Raw genomic sequence first — 7,989 nt, forward strand, 5'->3', positions numbered from 1 at the left:
AGAGGCAGAGGCAGAGGCAGAGGCAGAGGCAGAGGCAGAGGCAGAGGCAGAGGCAGAGGCAGAGGCAGAGGCAGAGGCAGAGGCAGAGGAAGAGAGGCAGAGGCAGAGGCAGAGGGATCTCTGAGTTTGAGGCCAGCTTGGTCTATATAATGAGTTCCTAGATAGCCATGGCTGCATAGCAAGACCCTGCCTCAAAAGGAGAATGAGAAGGAACAAAAGAAAGATTGTTGGAGCTGGAGAGGCTCCTCAGTGTACAAATGCTTACTGCCTAAGCAAGAGGCCAGACTTCACACCCCAGCAGCCATGGAAAAGGCCCTCAGGAATACCTGGAGACAACTCCCAGCACTCGGGAGGCAGAGGCAGGCAGATCTCTGTGAGTTCCAGGCCAGATTGGTCTCCATAGCAAGTTCCAGGACAGCCAGGGCTACACAGAGAAAGCCTTGAAAAAGAAACAAAAAACAAAACAAAACAAAACAAAACAAAAAAAAACCCCACAGAAATAAAAATAATGTGTTCTGGGTCACATAAAAAAGGAGGAGCAGGATCTGTGCTCAGGATGGCCACCAGGGATAGAGAGGGGCAGGCACAGTCAGGCCACACAGAATGCTGGGCTGCTCTCTTACCGACTGTGTGTCCTCTGCTGAAGTGGGGGTGGGAAATGAACCCCTTTCTCTCACGGTTCTAGGGCGGGCCTCTGTGATTCTTCCACTGTCTGGCTCTTAGAGACTCATGAAGGCCTCCCAGAAGTGAGGCCTCACCAGGCAAATGGTGTACTCCAGTGGTGCTCCCCAAAGTGCTCCCTACTGCAGCTGCCTTAGTTACACCAGAAGGACACCGGCCTGGAGGCAGGCTCTGCCTGACACGGGAGTGGAGACCCCTATTGCCTGTGACTTCTACAGCCCAGCCAGCCCATTTCTTGTCCCTCTGCCTCTCCGCCACACTGCCCAGACTGTGGCTCCTGCTTCAAAGCCTCTCCCACCCTCACATGGTCCAACATGGAGCCCAGTCGGCTTCTGACTGCAGACATGCCATCCCTCACTGCCTACCTCTCTCTGTCCGCCCCTCAGCTTAGGTACCTGAGTCCCAATTAATCAGGAAAGTTGGAGTATGGGCCTTCCAGGACCTTCCATATGCTCTCAGAACTAGACCTATGTCTACCACCCACACAGCTCTGAGGACTGAGAGGTATGTCTTTTGGAGTCAGAGTCTGCATAGTTTGGCCTGACCTAAAACTAGTGGCAACCCTCCGGCCTCAGCCTGCCCAGTGCTGGGATCATGGATAGGCTTTGCCAGGCTCCCACCACCCCATTCACACTCTCTCACTCCCCAACACCTTCTCGAGGGTTTGGCGACCGCCAGGTTTGCCACTGTCCCCACCCATGAGCCGGCAGCAGCAGGACCCAGATTCTCCTTTTGTTTGCTTCATCCTGAGATGACCCGCTGCCCCGCCAGTCCCCAGACCTCAGGCCTCCCTCCAAGTCCTGGACCCCTGGCTACATGGGGGTCTCACTCAACTCACCCCATCATCATGGAGCCAGTCTGTGCCTCCCCCCAGAAAACATGGCCTCTGCTGACAGCCGACGCAGTACCCTGCCCCCACCTTCCACCCCACCCCCCGAGTCTCCATGCCCTCTCACTGCTTGCAAACCCATGTGTCTGCCCCCCACATCCCCCGCCCTGGACTCTGGCTGACACCCACAGAGGAATCCGCAGAACCCACCCGAGGAGGGTGGAGCCTAGGAATCTACTACATTCATATACCCTCTCCTCAGAGCAAGGGACACAAATGCTGGGCGGGCTGCTGAGCCAAGCTCCTGGAGCTTCCTGTCTCTTTCCTGTCCTAGCTACTTGGCTGTAGGTTAGACCTTCAGGGAAGGTTAGACCTAGGTTACTAGGTTAGACCTTCAGGGAAGGTTCGCCATCTCTGTGACTCAGGGTCTGTTCCCCTCTGCCTGCAACAAGGCTTTTCTTCTTTGATCTCTGAGAAGGAACTCTTGTTCATCCCTCAGAACCCAACCTGGGTGCAGTGGTGGCGCACGCCTTTAATCCCAGCACTCGGGAGGCAGAGACAGGTGGATTTCTTAGCTCGAGGCCAGCCTGGTCTACAAAGTGAGTTCCAGGACAGCCAGGGCTACACAGAGAAACCCTGTCTCAAAACAACAACAACAAAACCCAAACAAAAAAAAACAAAAAAACAATCTGGGTGCAGTGGTGGCACACTTTTAATCCCAGCACTCTGGAGGCAGAGGCAGGTGGATCTCTTGTGAGTTTGAGGTCAGCCTGATTTACAGAGCCAGCTCCAAGCCAGCCAAAGTGAGTCTGTCAAAAACAAGCACACAAGCAAACAAAAACCCCAACACCCCCCCAAAACAAACAAACAAAAAAACCAAAAAACAAAACAAAAAAAAACACAACAAAACCCAAAACAAACAAACCAAACAAAGCGAAACATCTCACTCCCAAGCTTGCTAGCTCATGCCTGCCTTGCTGGAGTGGCTTCTTCTGATCTCTTAGAGGCAATTCAGCATCAGAGGCAGGAGACTTGGCTCTGGCCAAGCCCTCCTCTTGACAAGGCCTAGCCAGGATCTCCGCATTATGGGTACAGTGAGGGCTGACCTTGCCTTCTTTGTGGGGCTGCCTTGGGGTCGAAACGAGACAGCCCAAGTGAAGGGCTTTATGGCAGCCTGCTGGACTGACCACTCTGCCTCAGTACCCTGGGATCCAGGGTGGGGTTTCTCCCGGGAGTACCAGCTTGGGGGTGGGCTCAGCCACTGTCCCTTGTGCTGTCCCTTGCTCCTGGAAACTGTCCCTGTGTGTAATCAACACTGACTGTGCCAGAGGGAAAGGGCTGCCACCTGGTGTGAGAGGGGACCTCAAGGTCCACTGTGGGAGTACGCTGGTGGGTCCTGCTGCTCTTCCCCCAGGGAGAGCTCCGTTCTGAAGAGAGCAGGGGTGCCGCAAGGCAGGAGGCCAGGCCCCAGCTGCAGGCACAACCCAGGCAGGATCTCTTGATGTCTGAGCTGCTCAGGAGAGGCGGAGACAGCGGTGCCTGGGAGATGGTCTCCATGGCAACCACTGCCACTCATTCCCCATCTCCTATGTAAATTAGTTACAATTTTATTAGTGTACAGAATTTCAGCAGGCCATATTCTGCCTTGGAAAGGAAAGGGGCTGGGGGGGACAGAGACAAGTGTCAAGGGCTTTCTAGTCCCCAGAGGACTGCAAACTCTGTGATGTGTCCGTACAGAGTGATGGTCACATGTCCTCATCTGTCTTCCAGCCAGCTACCAGGGTTGGGGTCAGCCCATCCCCAGAGAGGAAGCAGAGTCCATTTCCCCAGCCCTGGCTTCTTGCAGCAGCCTGGGAGCCCCACCCTGCACAGCTGAGGTCGTTAGCTGACCCAGTAGTGCCGGGGTCAGCATGGGCAGAATTGCTTGCTTTCTCCTTTCTCTGCAGATCAAGGGGTCAAAGTTCACAGGGCACTAGCTCACAACAGCAGACAGGTGAGAGCCCACAGGCTTTGGGCTTCTAGGTACAGCGCAGGTTCCCAGCTACAAGACTCCTGCACGGGGCCACTGCCCGTGGTGGCACATCCAACCTGGCAGCTGCAGGCAGATGTATGTGGCGGTGACACCAAAGTCGTGGCTTCGAGGTTCCCAACACTCTCAGTCATACCTACAACACACGTGACACATTTTTTCCCCCAAAGAGAGAAGAAAGGCACAGAGTTGTCTATTTCCTGAGGCTGTTGTTAAAATTAGTTGCACCTCCTATGGCTCTCGCCACTGTGTGGCCCTGATTCTTTCCCACAGAGTTTGCTCTGGGGAACCCAGGACCCCGGCAAGATGCCTGTCAACAGCCATATCAGTGCCCGGGAAGGGGCAGTATGGCATGGCACCTCAGGCGTGGATCTAGGTCAGGACAAGCCTTACAGCTGTGGTCCCCAAGCCAAAACAGGGAAGAGGCCGCCTGGCTGGGGGAACTGCTCGATAAAGCTTGGATGTTAGCACAGACTCCTGGAGAAGGGGGCAGGAGGATAGAGTGAGGAATGGATGGGAGGGGGAAGGGAGACTGTTGACTGGTGGATGGAAAGAGAGAAGGATAAATGAAGGAGAGAGGAGAGGATGGTGGGGAAGATAGAGGAGGGGTGAGAGTGGTGGGGAGGAGGGATAGGAATAGTGGGGAGGAGGGATGAGAATGGTGGGGAGGAGGGTTAGAGAATGGCAGCTCAATGGGTGGAACTGTAGACAGAAGGGTAGGCAAAGGAATGGGTGGAAAGAAGTCGGAAGGCTGGGTGGCAGAGTGGACAGAGGAATGGGTAGAGGGCGGCTAGAAGACTGTCAATGTGGCCAGGCTTGTGTGCTAAGGCAGAGGGTACAGAGCTCTGACTCCAGCTCTGCATTAAATCCTCACACTTGGCCAAAGCATCAGAGTCCGCTGAGCCTCCGCCCTCTGTATGGAGGACCGCAAACAGGTAGTGGCCCTGGCCTCTAGAATGCCTTTAAAACACCCAGGCCAGCCTGTGCACACAGGGAGGGCTTCATGCATGTTTACTCTTATGGGGACACACAGGAGTATACTGGGTCTTCTCTTGGGGCTCTGAGTCAGCTGGGCAGGGTGATGAGTTCTGACTGGGGTTCAAGGAGGGGGAAGAGGGTAGGAGCAGGTAGGGCTCTGGCTAGGGCCCCCGGTGGACAGCGTTCGATGGCAAACCTGGGGGAAGAGGGAGGTCAGGGAAAACCAAGCCTCGGAGGGCTGGAGTCCAGGGAGAAGAGGATGAACAGCCTACGGTCTGGCCCTGACAACTGCAGAGGAGACACAGTAAAAGCAAGAGATGCACAAGGGCGGAGGCTGAGGCAGGAGCATGGCAGCTCAGAAGACCTGTTCACGCTGAACTCAGCTTTCCCATGCGAAGGCTGGTTTGCAGTTGTGCAGTCTCACCTCCAGTTCTGGCGCATGTTGGAGTTGGCCCCAGGTGGGCAGACGACAAGATGTCTCCCCTTGGCCCCGTGGTGCTAGCCTTTCACCGTGGGATGGGGTAGCCACTGCTGAAGAGAAGGCTGAGTCTCAGGCCTTCTGGGAGAGCACACGGAGGTGCTGGCCTAGGCCCTCTCAGGGCCTCATGACTGTGTGCACGCATGCAGCCACCAGCTTGTGGCCTGAGAATGGCTGAACAGTTCCCAGTCAAAGGCTGAAGGCTCCACAGTGTTATGGTAAAAAGCCAGACCCTTCCAGTGCTCAGTCCCAGCTCTGAGCTGGAGGGAAGGAAGGGAAGGGGTGCCCTGGACTCATGGGGCTTCATTTTCAGTCTAGGGCCATCTGTGAGGGAGGCCAGACACCTGCAGCTCTCCTCGAATGGACAGGAAGGCCGCACAGTCACGGAGGTTCTGTGTCCCTAGCCCTCCAGCTGCCATGTTTTGTAGCCGGAAGGCCTAGCCTCCTGACAGACAGGGGAGGATGGGCCCGCCCACCCTGTTCCGTGGTGTGTCTTACTAATTATGCCACACACCGGAAAACTTAATTAACTCGATGCTTGGTGTGTAATTTCCACTAGTTTGGAAGTCAGGGGAAATCAAACAAACATCCACATGGTGCTGGCAGCCACAGCACCTCACTGAACACCACAGGCCTCGCTCTGGACCTGCCCTGAGGGGCTGTGAGGAGGCCTCTGCTCTCCTGCTCTCAAAAACTATTATGCATGTGTAGCGATATCCACCCCCAACCCCACATCCATACACAAGCCCACACACATCTACTCCCATCTATATACACACAAATCCACTCACTCATACACACACACATACATATACCCACACACATACACACATATACCACACACAGACTCATATACCTACACCCACACATACACCCCTACATATACACCCAGCATATACTGCATATACCTCACATAATACACATATTCTCAGCATGCACATAGTCACATATACTCCATACATACACATACACTCACATACATACTACACACAACACAAACACGCCAAGTGCTCCACAGAAATACACAATTGTGCCACTAAGACCTGTCAGGAGAAGCCGGGGCTTTGGAGGCTGTGTGGGACACTAGGATGCTGGCTCTGTCCTCAGTCCCTTCAGGGCCCATCTCCCCACTCCTACTGGAGCCACCCACTCTGCCCCATGTGTGAGGGGACCTCAGTGGCGGTGTGTGACCTCAGCCGTGGTGTGTGTCCGGGAAGAAGACAGAGAAAAGCAGGACCGGAGGAACCCAGTCAGTCCAGTGATTCCCCAATACCTCTCTAGGGTCTAAGTGGGTACAAGACAGCCAGGGACAGGGCAGACTCGCCAGCCTTCATAGGAAGTAACCTTTCATATTGATGGAGAAGCTAGGCCCACGCTGTGAAGTCAGTGACCGAGACCCTGACAACCTTGCCCACAGGATTTGAAAAGAGGTTTATCTACCATGGGTGATAACCTCAGAAAGGTGCCTGCTGTGGAGAGACTAAGGACAGACTGACAGTACCAGGGTGTGTGGGGCAGCTCCAACAGGCAGCATAAGATCAGAGGCTGAGAATACCCCAGCAAGGGGACACCCAGATAGTGTGACAGTGTTCAGATCTCACCTGCCCACTTACCCAGAGTTCTCCCTCTCCTGCAGGCCATAGAAGGTTCCAGGTAACCACTGAGGGCTGGGAAGGGAAACTCTGGGTGAGGGAAACACAAGACTGTGTGGAGAGGTTAGGTAGTGTGGCCAGGGTCACATGCTCTGGAAGGTCTGGCTGCCTCTGTCACATGCAGAGACCACTCTGTCACTTTGGAGGCACAATGCTGGAGGCTAGGTGTGTCTAGACCCATTTGCCTCTTGGGGCAGGAGGTCACAAGCCGCCCTGAGCCAACGGAAGAGGTTCTTTCACATACCTGGGTGCTGCTGCATCCGTGTCCCTTGCTACCTCTTGCCCAGCCTGGCTGACACCCTTCCCCAGTCACCTGCCCAGCCTGGGGCCAGCTGGCTGCAGGGTTTGAATCCTGCTGGAGGGACTGGAGACTCCGCTATAGCTCAGTCCTGGTCCCCCTCTGTGGGACCATTCTCTGGGTCCTGCTCACCATTCAGGTTCTAGGTTCAAAGCTACCTCCTTGTTGAAGCACCCCTGGCCCTGGCCGTCATCCTGGTAAGACCACATGGGCCAGGAACCTTCCTGTGAGTTCTTCCTTTGTCCAGGACCCCTGCAGGTCCAGAAAGAGGCTCAGAGGGTGTCATCCCATGGCTTGAATCTATTCAGGACAATTTGTCTCTCTGCCACATGTCAAGGACTAGCCAGGGACTTCTGATATAGCTCCATGGAACCCAGGCTCACCCAGGCTCGCCTTCAGCATGCCCAGCAAAGGAGCCACCTACTCATCCTGGGACGCCAGCCTCGCTGACTCTCCATCATCCTGGGGGGGGGGGGGCACCCGATGACTAAACCTCAGAATATTTGTGCCCCCAGAAATTCCCTCCTCATTCCTATCTTTCTCTAGGCCCTCTTTACTCCCCAAGCCCCACCCCTCACCTCTGTCTCTCCCTCCCTCCCTTCTGCCCCTCCCCTCCCCACCCTCTCCTCCAAGCTCTGGGCCCTGCCCTTCATCTGGCTGCAGCTCTGAGATTCCTCCTCTGGTCGTTCCTCTTCTGCAGCTCCTTCCTCTCCACCTCACCCTGTCCCAGGGAGGGGCTGGCGGCCCATGATTTGCAGTTCCCAGGGCGGTCGTCTCCGAGGCTGCACATCTGGATCCTTAGGACGCTCTGGAAATCAAGAGGCTGCCTGAGCCGGCGAAGTGCCCCCTCCCCCCTCCCCCCTCCTTCCCNCCCCAAGCCGGTATTTTTAGCTCTGCGGAGCATCAGTGTGCAGGGCCGGTGAAGCCTGGATGAGGTTTTATCTGTTGTGACAGCCCCAAGGGCAACGGCAGGCAGAGAGGCTGTTTGCTTCTTGAGTTGGGGTGCTCCTCTCTCAGTGGAGCCCCCGGCCCCCGAGGCAGGGT

At 55.5% G+C, this 7,989-nt stretch overlaps 1 long non-coding RNA gene across 1 annotated transcript; it reads right to left on the reverse strand.

Moving 5' to 3' along the window:
- Nucleotides 1–3,413: 3,413 nt before the first annotated feature.
- On the reverse strand, nucleotides 3,414–7,400 carry LOC115063635. Its single transcript, XR_003843497.1, has 3 exons — nucleotides 6,609–7,400; nucleotides 4,942–5,048; nucleotides 3,414–3,675 (listed from the first exon to the last, which is right to left on the reverse strand). It is a non-coding gene; the product is annotated as an uncharacterized LOC115063635 (long non-coding RNA).
- Between the last annotated feature and the right edge of the window lie 589 nt (nucleotides 7,401–7,989).

This window comes from Mus pahari, chromosome 3 (genome assembly GCF_900095145.1).
Source record: "Mus pahari chromosome 3, PAHARI_EIJ_v1.1, whole genome shotgun sequence".
Taxonomy (NCBI): domain Eukaryota; kingdom Metazoa; phylum Chordata; class Mammalia; order Rodentia; family Muridae; genus Mus; species Mus pahari.